We start from the raw sequence: 17,503 nt of genomic DNA, 5'->3' as shown, positions 1-17,503 counted from the left end.
AGATTCATGACCCCGAAATGAAGTGGGGCGCACCAAATCAGCTGGGAAAAATGTGCACTGCTATCACTGACCAATATCTCGTGTTGTGGAACCACCTGCATCTATTGAAAGAGGCAGCGCCCCCGGCAAAAGGGACGATAGTACTGTCGAATAGCACTAGTATGTATAACTAAATACCCTCTCAATAGAATGACAAATAACACAAAAAAGATTATCATGATGTTAATGGAAGCCTTAATCAACATCAAACCTCAATTTAGGATCAAGACAGTGTTTCAATTAATTTCCATATCTCAGATTGGGAGATTTTTAATATCAATATACCACTGTCCACAATACCATTATTCACAATACCAGTACCATCGTACTCTCAGCACAGAGTCCGATCATGACCTGATTGGCTAGGTTATCTCATTAGAGAAATCAACCAAAATAACTCTCAATATCAATACTACTATTTTTAACACTGAGTCCGATCACGACCCGATCGACTAGGCTATCCATTAGGGACATCGACCACAATCACAATTTCAGTTATAATTTGCAGCACAATCACCACCATGTGTGCGACATGGTGTCCGATCACGACCCGACTGGCTAGGCTGTCGTATTCGAGACATCAACCTTTCTATATCAATCATCGCATCTCATATTACTTTCACATCTTTTTATTTTATTGGCACTAATGGCCATAATTATAAAATCATTCTTGGCACGTTGGCGATATTTAATATTTCATGCTCACCTTTCTTTATTTCTAACATCAACATCATCAACAACAACAACAACAATTCTAATCAAGGCATGAAGTAAACATATGAGCAATTAAGAGTCCAAGCCACATAGAGAATCTTCACAAAATTTGGCATAATAGCCTTCATTTGAATTTAACTTGAAGTCGAACATTTCTAATGCACAACCCATAAAGCATTTGGAATACTTGTTGAACATATATCTTCCAACTCAATCTTACTCGGAATAGTCAATTTTATAATGAACCACTCGGGACTTACATAATTCACATGAATATCGTGGGATCCAATTCTAAGAGAAGAGTTTAGCCAACATAACTCAACTGAGCTTCTTTAAACTCTAAAATGTTTCGTAATTCTTAGCAACTTTGATCTATTGTAGAAATATAACAAATTGAACCAAAATTAGGAAGATCATTATGGTTCTAGCTCATTTGAACATTTTATCAAATACTGGGTGTGCATTAAGGTTTCAAGGTCCTTTTATGGAGGTTTTCATCATCCCATAACCCAATATTTACCATTTTTAGCTCAACAATCTTCCTACACCCTTTGATAACACATGCATGTAAAATAAACAACTCTCAGGCCCAAATATTATCTTGTTAATTACTCATTTGTAGACAATATTCGAAATTGAGGGTTAGGGTGTAAAATGTTACCTCTACGATGAAGACCTAGTGAGTTTCCCTTCTTAATCTTCCAAAACATGGGCAAGAATTGAAGAACAATTATTAAAGAATACCTTCTCACTCTAGGGCACTCTCTCTCACGATAAAATGTCATATTATAGCTCAAAAATTGCCCAAAGAATGTAGTTAACAAAATAGGGTCGGGTTTTAAGAATCCAAAAATGGAGCTTCGGAACAAGGTCTGCGATCGCATAATCAATATGCAGACCGCATATCGGTCGCATAATCGGTGACCAAAACAACCAAAAATCTATCCATGTCTACGGTCACTATGCGGCCCACATACCTATTCTGCGGTCGCATAATGAACCGCAGAACAGTTATGCGGTCGCATAGTTGACTGCAAAATTTCATCCAAACGGTCCCTCTCCTGCCTCACTTCTGCGGCCATTATGCTACCCGCAGAGTGATTCTGCGGTCGCATAATGGACAGCAGAAATGCATTTTTCTACCAAAATACTTTCCTTTACTTCCTGGTGCATTATTCAACCCAAAATTTTCTATAATACTCAACACGTAAAACAAATTCGGCACCACAAAACTTTATTTTCTTTTGCAAAATTTTACGGGGCCTTACAGCATTAGCGGGGTTGGGCTCCCCCTGCTGAAATACAACAAACTTGGGACAACCGGGAACGATGACCCTTCTCTAGCCTGAGGCCTAAGTTGGACTTTCTCTTTCTACTATTTACCACTCTAAAGTTTAGGATTTAGTTTCGAACCGATGGGATTTTTTGAATGGTAATGAAGCTTGCCATTCTGCTTATTTGGCCGAATCCGACTTTGGGCCTGCCTTTTTGCTTGCTTTTTCATAATTGTTGTTCAACTACTGCTTATGCTTGAAATATCTAAACACCTGAAATCCACTATCAATAGATGCTGCCCCTTAAACAGTGTGGAAGGGTGGTAGGTAGAACTAAGGGAATAATCTTTTTTTGTTCGGTAATGGAATCAATTTCTTTCCCGAATAGGGATATAGGAAGAAGCCAATAGCCTATAGGCTTGCCAACGGACTTGCTTGACCTATTGAAAAGCCAGTATAAACCAATTGAAAAGTCAGTTCTAGGCAAAGATCCACCAGTAGCAGTGCCTATCCCAATTCCCATTCAACATTCATTCAAAATATTCTCCCATTGCCATGCTTCAACTAGCTTCTTTGCGGACTGCTCTTGCTCTTACTGCTCTTTCCTATGCTTCCTGCTTCTGACTACTTGCCTTTCCCTCACCGTCATTGCCTTCCCACTTGATATCTCATTTTCCTTATCTCGTGCGATTAAAGTGAATGAGACTGGAAAGCCCAAACTTAGCCCGGCGAGGGAATGCTTACTGATACAGAAGTCATTATGCTCATCCCTCTTTCCTTTTGAGGAGGGACTGCGCTTCACTCTCCTTGAAGAAAGCAAGTTTGCGGTTACGTTGATGATAACCGGCTTATACAAAGGTTTGTTTGTTGGAATCTTCTTCTGTCAAAATCTTTTGGGAGGCCTTGGTGGTCTCATATTATTTAAAATAGTTTAGAAAGTTATTCCTACAAGGAAAGGCCTCCTTTCATTCATCTAAAAGTTGGCTGGTCTCTTTTCATATTCAAAAAAGGAAGGCGCCGCTTTAAAGCAAGACGCCTAGGTTCATAAGAAAGATTTTTAGTTTTGTAAAGCGGAATTCTCCTTTGACTCGATCTTTAATTGAAATATAGCATTATGAAAACTCTTTCAGAAATTCAATAAGTTTCTCAAGGATTTTGAGAAAACTCGACATAAGACTCGACTTTGATTTTTTCTTTTTATATTTTTTTCTCATTTTTTTTATTGGTTTACATGAGTAAACCATCCATGTCTCTCTTGTTCCCATAGCTAGGAGATAATTTTAAAATGTCCCCTTCGTTATTACTTATTTCTTTATGTCAAAGACCAGAAGCTGGAAACATCATTTTTTTCATTCTTTTCTTATGAGGTCGTGTACAACAACCTTAACCGCACAAGCTTTGGTTGGGCCTACCTCCATCCCTAGAGGAGCCATATAAGGCGGAAGCTCCACGTACGGTTTCGAAGCCGAGCCTTCCCAACAATGGAGCCTAGGGACCGATACGATGATTGGTTTAGGTAGGGCGGCTGGCCTACTACGGGCACCTGTAGGGATTAGTGTGTGAGACCACGATCCACAAACTGACGCCTGGGACTCACCCATTACTTGGGAATAGAGAGGGGAAACATAGCATGTCACAAGAAAGGCGAGGGTTGGAGCCCTACTGCGAGAGGGACGCCTCGCGAGCCAGGCTTTTAGAGATGAGGCCTTTTGGCGAAGCCAAGTCAATTTCGGGCCACCAAACCCTACAACTGATGAGAAGGCCCTATGGAGTAAAGGGAAGCGTGTATGTTATAACACTTCCAGCCTTCCAAAGATGCCTAGAGGACGGACCAGGCACAGTAGAGCGACGATTGGGGAGCGGGTTCCCCACTGGAAGGGGGATAGGAGACGACCATCTCACGGAATATCACGACGTACAGGCAACACCGACGAGACCTGGGAAGGCAACCTGATTGGGTGTCAGAGGATCCATAGTACCTGCAGCCTCTCAGACTTCATATTCATCATTTTTGAAAGCAAAAGTGAAGGGATCTCTTTTCTGCAGCGAAAAAAAAACGGAGTAGATTTGACTCGGCACAACCTAACGATACATCCAATACCAATGATTTGTCCCTAGAATGCATTGCTAGATCTCTGCCCTAGAAAGCTATACAGGAAACAACGAACGCCCTTTGACCCCGGGCTTCCCTTTTATTACTTATTTTAGAAAAGATCATCAGAGAGTAGACAACCTGCTCAAAATACCCCAATGTTTCGACCAAGACAATCAAAGATAGCCGGCGGGGGCGGGACTTATGTCAGTGGCCCTATGCCTGACCATGTCGCGGTGTGATACCAAGAGAGCCATTGCAACCATTGATCTACCTATTCGGCCTAGAAGAGTGAGCTCCTCTATCTCTCGTTCACCATCGAACATCAGCTCGTCTGGAAAGAGCCCTATCTCTTAAGGCTTTAATTCCTTTTGAAAAAGAGAATCGATCATCTTCGCCTTTAAATAGGGATTTAGAGGCTATCCCCTACCCAAATTAAATTCTAAGTTTAATAGATGTAAACCATAGGGTTTAGAAGCAGCCACTTTCAATCGTTCCCAACGTTTAGATTGAGTAGACATCAAATGGGAGAGAAGACGATAGTCTGCACCAGCTAAGCGTTGTAGAACAGACATTGAAATGTTGTATTTACCCGCTAACTGACACAAGGCAAGAGTTGATCGACAATGTGTCAATGCCCTAAGAGATATCGGGGACAAATCAATTTGCATGTCCTTAGAAAAATCGAAATAGAAAATTGTAGATGTCTTCTTCTTTACTGAGGGAGTAGGTATGGGGTTCCCTTACTTTTTGAATGGGTTACCTTAGGAAAATTGTAGATGTCTCTTGATAAGAAGCTTTCTTTTGATCCTAGTTAATCTCGTCTTCTTGAAGAATTATAGATTCCTAAACCTAGTAAGGGAAAATAATTCTACTCCAATTGCATTCACTAGTCGGATGAGAGATAGAATAGAAAGGAAGTAGGGAGGAAGACTGGAGTATAACATTACCTCTAGAGTACAACCCAAATCCTTCTTTTCGTAAACCCTACTCATGTTCCCCTCAATCCCATATCTACTACTTAGTCAAGCCCTTAACTACCTCTATATGATAGAACAACCCTGCTCTCTGATCGATGTTTTATAGTTTGCATATCTATGGAAAGAGGAAGGCAGGAGAGGATTCTAAACAATATCGAGCCAAACAATAAAAAGAGAAAGATAGAATACCTTTCTTAGCTAGCCTGGCGTGCTAGAAACCTACAGGGAACAAGAGCCAGATCAAAGACATTTCTTTCATTCTTCTATACCCCTCTCTTCTTAGTTGCTCCTCTTTCTAGGGATCTAATGGTCGTAGACTCTGCCTGCTCTACTATGGTGAATTCTGTGAACCGTCTAATTTAAAAAACTTACATATCAGAGAGGGAACACTTTGATTTAGTTAATTATGTATTAACAACTAGTACGTCGTTGCTGAGTTAGAATACCCCAAACAGTGTTATTTTAACACTTGGTTAAAAAAGAATTTTGAAGAAAGTCAAGCGCACCAAGTGCGTGTGATAGCTAGAAATTCACAATTAGAAAGAGTCTATAGTTTCCCATAGAAAGCATATGGCTCAACAATTTCAAGATTTAGGTAGAGTTTTGGTTATGTCTAGCTTATCCACCATATATAACAATGAACTTTGTCCAACACCATTAAACGGGATAGAGCAACGCTTAACTTGCAGTTCATGACACAATGGAGCATCTTAGACAAGATGAAATTGAGGATTTGTCATTGTCCCCTCCAGCTGTTGGCTCCATGCAGATTGCTGGAAGCAATGGTTTTGTCCATAACATAGAGTTCATGTCTCAAACTTACATCATAAACAGAAGATCTAAAATTGATATAGAGGTAGAGGATGATACATCAATTGCTGATAAAGATCAACCCCTCCCCATATTTCTCAAGTTACTTTTTTTTCTCTAACCAATCTTTCATTTATCAGAAATGTTTCAAAGAATAAAATTGTTGGTATATGTTTCAGAGTTTTGGCTTTTGCCATTTAAATGGTCTTTGAATGCAGTTTGCAGATGTTGAGTACAGGGTGAAGATTAGCCAAGCTTCCACCGACAATATTGTCAAGGCAGTTGTATCAAAGGTAGCTTCCCAGTTTGATCATGGCAATTACAAGCATATACTCAAGGGTATAACAGGAAGGGTGAAATTCCTGCCTTAAAACCAAGAATATATAAAAGTCTTTCTGTCAATGTACATGATTTTGTTCTTCCTGGATCTGGATCACAGTATACCGGCGACTTTGTTCTTGAATTCATTCTATTTCATATCCACCGATCCGTGGAAGAGACCAAGAAAGAGTAAGATAGATTTAGGGACGGCAGGCGGGTCTAGAATAGATTCCCCAACGGGTCCTGACTTTTCAACAACAGAGGCGATAACTTACTCTTTTAAGTCAAAGTCAAAGTCGGGTAGACTAGATTGAGTTTATTTTATAGTTGTTCTAGGGATATGGGTATAGAGTGAATTCTATTCACTCTTTATGAAGTTCCGTGCACTCCTTATATCATAAAGAAAAAAGTAAGTGTGCTGCCCCAGTAGACGCGCAGACCGAGTGAGTTTCCGCCGATCCTGATCTAGATGTGCCAAAGATTGAGGACTATGAGGGTACGGTGATATCCCTTTACTTTGTTTGTTGCACACGGCCTAATGTACATTTTCCCCCTTTTTCTCAATCTTTTGGTGGTTTGTCAATTTGAATCTATTTTCTTTAGGCTTCCAAAATACGGAAAAGGGAACCGACTCGTTCCTTCCTTGCGAAGGACAAATCAAGGCCTGAAGTTGGTTCGTCGAGCAAGAGGAGAGAAGGATCAACAAGGCTTTCATACCCTATGGTAGTTCTTTTTCTCTCTCCCCCAGATATGCCTTTAATAAGCCCTCCACCTATTCTCGTGTTATGGCATCTATGATTGTAAAATTCAGGAATGAACAGTTGCAACAATCATGTTCAATTTCTTTTGACAATTTTAGATTGTGGTGCTTTGTAATCTAGGGCGATAAGGAACTTCATTTAAAGGTAGCTCACATACCTTTCCAGGCCTAATTCTTGAATAATCAATTCAGCTTTTTCATACTTCTGACGTCGACTCATCTTGCTTGGAAGTCTTAAGAATGCAGCAAAAACTAAGGTTTCCTCTACAGTCAATTGTGGAAAAAGCACATCATCTTGTGTCACGAAAACCACCTAGCACAACATTGCTCAATTCGGTATGGAAGTTAATACAAAATCATGTACATTGACAGAAAGACTTTTATATATTCTTGGTTTTAAGGCAATAGAAAGAGAGAAGGAAAAAAGAATTATTGATGGATAGGTAATATACCTCCTATTGATAGCTGTATTATATGGGATGTCATTGTATGCGATAGTTCCTCTGATATTTTCTTTCAATCTTCCTCCCAATATCTTTAACAAGGTTGTTTTCTCACTGCCAGAAGGCCCTATTAAGGCGGGAATTTCACCCTTCCTATTATACCCTTGAGTATATGCTTGTAATTGCCATGATCAAACTGGGAAGCTACCTTTGATACAACTGCCTTGACAATATTGTCGGTGGAAGCTTGGCTAATCTTCACCCTGTACTCAACATTTGCAAACTGCATTCAAAGACCATTTAAATGGCAAAAGCCAAAACTCTAAAACATATACCAACAATTTTATTCTTTGAAACATTTCTGATAAATGGAAGATTGGTTAGAGAAAAAAAAGTAACTTGAGAAATATGGGGAGGGGTTGATCTTTATCAGCAATTGATGTATCATCCTCTACCTCTATATCAATTTTAGATCTTCTGTTTATGATGTAAGTTTGAGACATGAACTCTATGTTATGGACAAAACCATTGCTTCCAGCAATCTGCATGGAGCCAACAACTGGAGGGGACAATGACAAATCCTCAATTTCATCTTGTCTAAGATGCTCCATTGTGTTATGAACTGCAAGTTAAGCGTTGCTCTATCCCGTTTAATGGTGTTGGACAAAGTTCATTGTTATATATGGTGGATAAGCTAGACATAACCAAAACTCTACCTAAATCTTGAAATTGTTGAGCCATATGCTTTCTATGGGAAACTATAGACTCTTTCTAATTGTGAATTTCTAGCTATCACACGCACTTGGTGCGCTTGACTTTCTTCAAAATTCTTTTTTAACCAAGTGTTAAAATGACACTGTTTGGGGTATTCTAACTCAGCAACGACGTACTAGTTGTTAATACATAATTAACTAAATCAAAGTGTTCCCTCTCTGATATGTAAGTTTTTTAAATTAGACGGTTCACAGAATTCACCATAGTAGAGCAGGCAGAGTCTACGACCATTAGATCCCTAGAAAGAGGAGAAACTAAGAAGAGAGGGGTATAAAAGAATGAAAGAAATGTCTTTGATCTGGCTCTTGTTCCCTGTAGGTTTCTAGCACGCCAGGCTAGCTAAGAAAGGTATTCTATCTTTCTCTTTTTATTGTTTGGCTCGATATTGTTTAGAATCCTCTCCTGCCTTCCTCTTTCCATAGATATGCAAACTATAAAACATCGTTCAGAGAGCAGGGTTGTTCTATCATATAGAGGTAGTTAAGGGCTTGACTAAGTAGTAGATATGGGATTGAGGGGAACATGAGTAGGGTTTACGAAAAGAAGGATTTGGGTTGTACTCTAGAGGTAATGTTATACTCCATTCTTCCTCCCTACTTCCTTTCTATTCTATCTCTCATCCGACTAGTGAATGCAATTGGAGTAGAATTATTTTCCCTTACTAGGTTTAGGAATCTGTAATTCTTCAAGAAGACGAGATTAACTCGGATCAAAAGAAAGCTTCTTATCGAGAGACATCTACAATTTTCCTAAGGTAACCCATTCAAAAAGTAAGGGAACCCCATACCTACTCCCTCAGTAAAGAAGAAGACATCTACAATTTTCTATTTCGATTTTTCTAAGGACATGCAAATTGATTTGTCCCCGATATCTCTTAGGGCATTGACACATTGTCGATCAACTCTTGCCTTGTGTCAGTTAGCGGGTAAATACAACATTTCAATGTCTGTTCTACAACGCTTAGCTGGTGCAGACTATCGTCTTCTCTCCCATTTGATGTCTACTCAATCTAAACGTTGGGAACGATTGAAAGTGGCTGCTTCTAAACCTTATGGTTCACATCGATTACCCTTAGAATTCAATTTGGATAGGGGATAGCCTCTAAATCCCTATTTGAAGGCGAAGATGATCGATTCTCTTTTTCAAAAGGAATTAAAGCCTTAAGAGATAGGGCTCTTTCCAGATGAGCTGATGTTCGATGGTGAACGAGAGATAGAGGAGCTCACTCTTCTAGGCCGAATAGGTAGATCAGTGGTTGCAATGGCTCTCTTGGTATTACACCTCGACATGGTCAGGCATAGGGCCACTGACATAAGTCCCGCCCCCGCCGGCTATCTTTGATTGTCTTGGTCGAAACATTGGGGTATTTTGAGCAGGTTGTCTACTCTCTAATGATCTTTTCTAAAATAAGTAATAAAAGGGAAGCCCGGGGTCAAAGGGCGTTCGTTGTTTCCTGTATAGCTTTCTAGGGCGGAGATCTAGCAATGCATTCTAGGGACAAATCATTGGTATTGGATGTATCGTTAGGTTGTGCCGAGTCAAATCTACTCCATTTTTTTTTCGCTGCAGAAAAGAGATCCCTTCCCTTTTGCTTTCAAAAATGATGAATATGAAGTCTGAGAGGCTGCAGGTACTATGGATCCTCTGACACCCAATCAGGTTGCCTTCCCAGGTCTCGTCGGTGTTGCCTGTATGTCGTGATGTTCCTTGAGATGGTCGTCTCATATCCCCCTTCCAGTGGGGAACCCGCTCCCCAATCGTCGCTCTGCTGTGCCTGGTCCATCCTCTAGGCATCTTGGAAAGGCTGGAAGTGTTATAACATACACGCTTCCCTTTACTCCATAGGGCCTTCTCATCAGTTGCAGGGTTTGGTGGCCCGAAATTGACTTGGCTTCGCCAAAAGGCCTCATCTCTAAAAGCCTGGCTCGCGAGGCGTCCCTCTCGCAGTAGGGCTCCAACCCTCGCCTTTCTTGTGACATGCTATGTTTCCCCTCTCTATTCCCAAGTAATGGGTGAGTCCCATGCGTCAGTTTGTGGATCGCGGTCTCACACACTAATCCCTACAGGTGCCCGTAGTAGGCCAGCCGCCCTACCTAAACCAATCATCGTATCGGTCCCTAGGCTCCATTGTTGGGAAGGCTCGGCTTCGAAACCGTACATGGAGCTTCCGCCTTATATGGCTCCTCTAGGGATGGAGGTAGGCCCAACCAAAGCTTGTGCGGTTAAGGTTGTTGTACACGACCTCATAAGAAAAGAATGAAAAAAATGATGTTTCCAGCTTCTGGTCTTTGACATAAAGAAATAAGTAATAACGAAGGGGACATTTTAAAATTATCTCCTAGCTATGGGAACAAGAGAGACATGGATGGTTTACTCATGTAAACCAATAAAAAAATGAGAAAAAAATATAAAAAGAAAAAATCAAAGTCGAGTCTTATGTCGAGTTTTCTCAAAATCCTTGAGAAACTTATTGAATTTCTAAAAGAGTTTTCATAATGCTATACTTCAATTAAAGATCGAGTCAAAGGAGAATTCCGCTTTACAAAACTAAAAATCTTTCTTAAGAACCTAGGCGACTTGCTTTAAAGCGGTGCCTTCCTTTTTTGAATATGAAAAGAGACCAGCCAGCTTTTAGATGAAAGAAAGGAGGCCTTTCCTTGTAGGAATAACTTTCTAAACTATTTTAAATAATATGAGACCACCAAGGCCTCCCAAAAGATTTTGACAGAAGAAGATTCCAACAAACAAACCTTTGTATAAGCCGGTTATCATCAACGTAAGGAGAGTGAAGCGAAGTCCCTCCTTAAAAGGAAAGAGGGATGAGCATAATGACTTCTGTATCAGTAAGCATTCCCCCGCCGGGCTAAGGTTTGGCTTTCCAGTCTCATTCACTTTAATCGCACGAGATAAGGAAAATGAGATATCAAGAGGGAAGGCAATGACGATGAGGGAATGGCAAGTAGTCAGAAGCAGGAAGCATAGGAAAGAGCAGTAAGAGCAAGAGCAGTCTGCAAAGAAGCTGGTTGAAGCATGGCAATGGGAGAATATTTTGAATGAATGTTGAATGGGAATTGGGATAGGCACTGCTACTGGCGGATCTTTGCCTAGAACTGACTTTTCAATTGGTTTATACTGGCTTTTCAATAGGTCAAGCAAGTCCGCTGGCAAGCCTATAGGCTATTGGCTTCTTCCTATATCCCTATTCGGGAAAGCAATTGATTCCATTACCGAACAAAAAAAGATTATTCCCTTAGTTCTACCTACCACCCTTCCACACTGTTTAAGGGGCAGCATCTATTGATAGTGGATTTCAAGTGATTAGATATTTCAAGCATAAGCAGTAGTTGAACAACAATTATGAAAAAGCAAGCAAAAAGGCAGGCCCAAAGTCGGATTCGGCCAAATAAGCAGAATGGCAAGCTTCATTACCATTCAAAAAATCCCATCGGTTCGAAACTAAATCCTAAACTTTAGAGTGGTAAATAGTAGAAAGAGAAAGTCCAACTTAGGCCTCAGGCTAGAGAAGGGTCATCGTTCCCGGTTGTCCCAAGTGTGTTGTATTTCAGCAGGGGGAGCCCAACCCCGCTAATGCTGTAAGGCCCCGTAAAATTTTGCAAAAGAAAATAAAGTTTTGTGGTGCCGAATTGGTTTTACGTGTTGAGTATTATAGAAATTTTTGGGTTGAATAATGCACCAGGAAGTAAAGGAAAGTATTTTGGTAGAAAAATGCATTTCTGCGGTCCATTATGCGACCGCAGAATCACTCTGCGGGTAGCATAATGGCCGCAGAAGTGACACAGGAGAGGAACCGTTTGGATGAAATTTTGCAGTCAACTATGCGACCGCATAACTGTTCTGCGGTTCATTATGCGACCGCAGAATAAGTATGTGGGCCGCATAGTGACCGTAGACATGGATAGATTTTTGGTTGTTTTGGTCACCGATTATGCGACCGATATGCGGTCTGCATATTGATTATGCGATCGCAGACCTTGTTCCGAAGTTCCATTTTTGGATTCTTAAAACCCGACCCTATTTTGTTAACTACATTCTTTGTGCAATTTTTGAGCTATAATATGACATTTTATCGTGAGAGAGAGTGCCCTAGAGTGAGAAGGTATTCTTTAATAATTGTTCTTCAATTTTTGCCCATGTTTTGGAAGATTAAGAAGGGAAACTCACTAGGTCTTCATCGTAGAGGTAACATTTTACACCCTAACCCTCAATTTCGAATATTGTCTACAAATGAGTAATTAACAAGATAATTTTTGGGCCTGAGAGTTGTTTATTTTACATGCATGTGTTATCAAAGGGTGTAGGAAGATTGTTGAGCTAAAAATGGTAAATATTGGGTTGTGGGATGATGAAAACCTCCATAAAAGGACCTTGAAACCTTATTGCACACCCAGTGTTTGATAAAATGCTCAAATGAGCTAGAACCATAATGATCTTCCTAATTTTGGTTCAATTTGCTATATTTCTACAATAGATCAAAGTTGCTAAGAATTACGGAACATTTTAGAGTTTAAAGAAGCTTAGTTGAGTTATGGTGGCTAAACTCTTCTCTTAGAATTGGATCCCACGATATTCATGTGAATTATGTAAGTCCCGAGTGGTTCATTATAAAATTGACTATTCCGAGTAAGATTGAGTTGGAAGATATATGTTCAACAAGTATTCCAAATGCTTTATGGGTTGTGCATTCGAAATGTTCGACTTCAAGTTAAATTCAAATGAAGGCTATTATGCCAAATTTTGTGAAGATTCTCTATGTGGCTTAGACTCTTAATTGCTCACATGATTACTTCATGCCTTGATTCGAATTGTTGTTGTTGTTGTTGATGATGTTGATGTTAGAAATAAAGAAAGGTGAGCATGAAATATTAAATATCGCCAACGTGCCAAGAATGATTTTATAATTATGGCCAGTAGTGCCAATAAAATAAAAAGATGTGAAAGTAATATGAGATGCGATGATTGATATAGAAAGGTTGATGTCTCGAATACGACAGCCTAGCCAGTCGGGTCGTGATCGGACACCATGTCGCACACATGGTGGTGATTGTGCTGCAAATTATAACTGAAATTGTGATTGTGGTCGATGTCCCTAATGGATAGCCTAGTCGATCGGGTCGTGATCGGACTCAGTGTTAAAAATAGTAGTATTGATATTGAGAGTTATTTTGGTTGATTTCTCTAATGAGATAACCTAGCCGATCAGGTCGTGATCGGACTCTGTGCTGAGAGTACGATGGTACTGGTATTGTGAATAATGGTATTGTGGACAGTGGTATATTGATATTAAAAATCTCCCAATCTAAGATATGGAAATTAATTGAAACACTGTCTTGATCCTAAATTGAGGTTTGATGTTGATTAAGGCTTCCATTAACATTATGATAATCCTTTTTGTGTTATTTGTCATTCTATTGAGAGGGTATTTAGTTATACATACTAGTGCTATTCGACAGTACTATCGTCCCTTTTGCCGGGGGCGCTGCCTCTTTCAATAGATGCAGGTGGTTCCACAACAGGAGATATTGGTCAGTGATAGCAGTGCACATTTTTCCCAGCTGATTTGGTGCGCCCCACTTCATTTCGGGGTCATGAATCTTTTGTACTTTGTGTATTTTGTTTGAGGTCTAGACGGGGCCTTGTTGCCGGCGTTATCATTGTACTCTTCTTTATCTATTGATGCTCCGTAGACATAGTGTGGGTTGTGTATTGGTGCTGATGAAGACAAACTATGTTATGTTGTGGTTGTATTACTTGTCCTACTTGAGACTTTAAGAAAAATGATGAAAACTATTGGTAATGAATTGGCATTGTAGGAATGATCAGCTTTTTGTCTAATTAATGAAAATATGTATTATCTTCATTCGTGGATGAGTTTGGGTTGAAGAAATATAATAGGCTTGCTAGGTCGGGTTTGCTAGGTTGAGCGCCGGTCGCGCTCCTTGGTTTTGGGGCGTGAAAAATTTGGTATCAGAGCCTAAGGTTTTAAAGTGTCCTAGGATGCCTTGGAGCCATGTCTAGTGGAGTCCTTTTTATCAGTGTGTTGTCGACCACATCTATAATTAGGATGCTACATCTAGTAGAGTCCTGAGTGTGTGGGATTACCATATGAGGTTCGCGTACCTGTCTAAGTATGCTATTTACATGTTGCCCACTATAGAGGCTAGAGTGCACCGCTTTGTGCAGGGACTTAGTCCCTTGGTAATTAATGAGGACGCTACAACTGCCTTGCATTCTGATATGAACTATGGAAATGTGGTCGCATTCGCTCAAGCCACATAGACACGCAAATTAAGGAACATAATGGAGCGAAAGGGTTGTAATAAGGCCTAGTCTACGGGCAACTTTGGCGGCTCTTCTGGTGGCAGCAGGTCAGCCTTTAGAGGAGGGTCGTCAGGGCCATCACAGTCCTTTGCTCAGTATTCGACTAGTGCACCGCCATCAGGCCCCAGTCAGCAGCAACAGTGGAGCCATTTCGGGCCCAATCAGGGCAACAGGGGCTCATATCAGCATGGTCGTCATGGTGGTAGATTCCAGCAGCAGAGGAGACCCCCATGCCCTCGTTGTGGAAAGATGCACCTAGAAATATACTATATGGACTTACCTATATGCTACGGATGCGGATTGAGGGGTCACAATCAGAGGGTTTGTTGTTCGTCCCGCCAGGGTGCGGGGAGGGGCATGACACAGGCAGCCAGTTCTGCAGCTACTACATCTACAACACCTCCTCCAACTCGAGGCACTCCAATACCCACAGGGTATCATGCAGCTAGGGGTGGAGCACATAGTTTAGGAGGATCCGGTCGTTTCTATGCTATGAGGGGTCGCTAGAAATCAGAGGCTTGTCCAGATGTTGTCACAGGTATATTGAATGTCCAATGAGAATGGTTGATTTTGATGTGATAATGGGGATGGATTGGCTTTATTCTTATTTTGCCAAGCTTGATTGCCGAACCATGACTGTTATGTTCGAATTTCAAAATGAGCCAGTTATTGAGTGGAAGGGTGACGATGTACTGCTGAAGGGTAGGTTTATTTCTTTCCTTAAGGACACGAAAATGATCATTAAGGGGTGTAATTACCATTTTGTACTAGTTACAGACACCGATGCTGAGGCACCTACACTTGGGTCTGTGCCTGTTGCGAATGAATTTCCGGTAGTCTTTCCGGAAGATCTCCTTGGGAACCCACCTGATAGGGAGATTGATTTTGGGATTGATGTGATGCCAGACAAACATCTTATATCTATTCCACCCTACAGAATGGCACCGGCAGAATTGAAGGTGCTAAGGGAACAATTGAGAGATTAGAAAAGGGTTTTATCTAGCCAAGTGTGTCGCCTTGGCGCACACCAGTCCTTTTTGTAAGGAAGAAACGTGGGTCACTGAGAATGTGTATTGACTATCGGCATCTTAATACGGTCACAATCAAGAATAAGTACCCATTGTCAAGGATATATGACTTGTTTGACCAATTGCAAGGTACTAGGTGCTTCTCCAAGATTGATTTAAGATTCGGTTATCATCAATTGAAGATTAGGGAGCGGGATATTCCGAAAACAACTTTTAGGACCCGGTATGGGCATTTTGAGTTTCTAGTGATGTCTTTTGTGCTAATAAATGCCCCAGCAGCCTTCATGGATCTTATGAATCGAGGTTTTAAGTCATTTCTCGACTCTTTTGTGATAGTGTTTATTGACGATATTCTTATATATTCACGAAGTCGATAAGACTATGCCGATCATCTCAGGGTAGTTCTAGGTTCATTGCAAGGAAAGACTAAAAAAAAGGAAGCCTTCGGGGGACACAAGCCCTCGGGACTTGACACTTGGTGACCGGGAAGCTTGCCCCTTGATACTGGGTCCTTCGTTTGGAACTGCTCTTTTCCTTTCCAAAGAGGAATTCCTCCTTGCTTTCCCCTTTGACCTGTGCCAAACTCTATTTTTGCTATTGCCAGGTGGAATGATTCATTCAACCTCGGTATCGGCAACCAAAACACCCTTCTCTGTTGAATGAATCTTCAAATCATAATCTTCAAACCACGACTCCGATCACGGTTTCCTGTTGACTTTATCTGAGGTGACAGGGGCAGGAGAACAAGTCACAAAATGCACTCTGACAGCAAGCGAGATCTTTGAAATTCAATTAGAACAACACTGGGTGGGTAAGATATAGGATTCTTGTCTGAGTCGCGTGGATCACAAAATGGATCTATGATTTCTAGTCCACTCGTTGATTTCGACAAAACCGAATCAATTGGCCTTTTTCCTAGCGATGCCTCCAACTCGAGATTTTTCTTCATAGAAGTGGCCATCAAATATATATTCATCCATCTATCAGCTGCATCTTCTTTAGTGAGTGAAAGAGGGACTTGTTTCATAGGTAGCAAGGATAGGAAGAAGGGGTTCAATGAAGGCTGCTGTTGAGGTTTTTATTCCAACTAGCGAGGAAAGTCCTCGTTTTGGTTTTGTAGACTGAATGTGAAAAGCAAAATACTCAGAATCGTATGATTCAAATACCGGATGAAATGAGCAGATAAAAGATCAGGATATCCATGATGACCTATTTCAGGATCATATGATCCACCTCATTGTCCGCTTGGGAGGGCTAACTCGGATAGGTCATATATGAGGGAAACAACCTATAAAAGAGAGATCGGATACCCTTTCCGATGCAATTCACGATGCGGAGCGGTCAACTAGCTAAGCTAGGTAGTTTGTTGTTAGAATATCTATCCTAGTAGTAAGATGGAAAGAATATACTATACACTATAGGAGAGTCAAATAATAGGCTTGTTGGAACTATATCAAGATTAGAATGATAAGGAATATCCGTATCCGTATATAATAAGTTGGATCTATCCTTCCCGCCCACCTCATTAATATCTGGAGGGAAGAATCCGAGGGTAGCTTGATGATTATGGTACATGGACACTGTCAACACGGTATGGTTCTTTTTTATCACCCCGGATGACACACACTGCTTTAAATAAAGCACAATGAATAATGCGTCAGACCACCTAACCAGTTGAACCGTTCTCTTATAGAATGGTAAGCCGTTAGGTCAAAGTACGTAATTGAGGATTGCCTCTACATGACAGATGTCTTCCCCCTCATTTTCCAATAACAAATTCAAATAGGCTTGAACCTTCTGCTTGGGTTATTTGTAACTGCTGGACCCTCCGCATAATCTTTGATTATTAGCTTCTCGGTAATCGAACCTGCCATCGACCCCTGTTGATAACATGTCCTTGTAACTTTCCTATGTATGGTCTCTCCACTA

Source organism: Nicotiana tabacum, chromosome 19, assembly GCF_000715075.1.
Source record: "Nicotiana tabacum cultivar K326 chromosome 19, ASM71507v2, whole genome shotgun sequence".
NCBI classification, from domain to species: domain Eukaryota; kingdom Viridiplantae; phylum Streptophyta; class Magnoliopsida; order Solanales; family Solanaceae; genus Nicotiana; species Nicotiana tabacum.
The sequence above is the reverse complement of the archived record's forward strand: the minus strand, read 5'-3'. Positions refer to the sequence as shown.